Raw genomic sequence first — 879 nt, forward strand, 5'->3', positions numbered from 1 at the left:
TTAGAAGGGGAAAAGAGTGACAGTTCTTGCTGAACCAGAATTACTATCAAAATTCCAAAAGCTGACCATATTCATTTAGCCACAAGCCAATCTTATTTAAATCAGGACAGAAATATTACATCAGCTATTCATGATCTGAATTCTAGTGTATGAGATCAATTTAAATATGGTACACATAAAAAGTCATGAGACATTTGTTTCATAATAAATAAGGCAGTGGCCAACTATTACTCATTAGTAGCTTTTTTGAGATAAGCTATCAAGTCTGCCCTTTCTCCCTTCTCCTTAATGCCAGCAAAGATCATTTTTGTTCCAGGGATGTACTTCTTGGGATTCTCCAAATACTCCATCAGCGTCTCCTCTCCCCAGGTGATGCCTTTGTTCTTGTTGGCATCTGTGTAAGAGAATCCGACTGCCTGACCTGTCTTTCACCCAAACAGACCATGGAGATTTGGCCCAGCCTTGTGCTTTCATCCTTTTTCCACAGTATGGCACTGGGCACACTTCTGAACAAAAATCTTCTTGCCCTTCTCAACATCACCCATTTTTAAATCGTTCTTTCTCCGTGTACGACCTAAGCCGTTCCCGCTCGCAAGCCAAACGTCCCGCTCTCTAATCCCAAGGACACGCCGGTCTGCACCTATGTACGGGTGAAAATGCCGGAATGATCTTCTTAAATAAATCGTTCTAACATACACCTAAAATTTACGGTGTTATAGCTCTACACTAAAAAAAAAAATTAGAAGTCAATTTTTTCTTTATAATTTGAAGCATAAAAATAATTTAAAGTTTAATAAATCACATACATTTGTATTTATTACTTAGCTTTGGTAGTTTGATTTTAACATATTGTCAATATTTGCTTCAAATTTTTTAAGG

General features: G+C 37.3%; 1 pseudogene; it reads right to left on the bottom strand.

The window, feature by feature from the left end:
* Positions 1-212: 212 nt before the first annotated feature.
* LOC116764527 lies at positions 213-545 on the bottom strand (annotated as a pseudogene).
* Positions 546-879: the final 334 nt, after the last annotated feature.

This window comes from Phocoena sinus, chromosome 13, assembly GCF_008692025.1.
Source record: "Phocoena sinus isolate mPhoSin1 chromosome 13, mPhoSin1.pri, whole genome shotgun sequence".
Lineage (NCBI taxonomy): Eukaryota > Metazoa > Chordata > Mammalia > Artiodactyla > Phocoenidae > Phocoena > Phocoena sinus.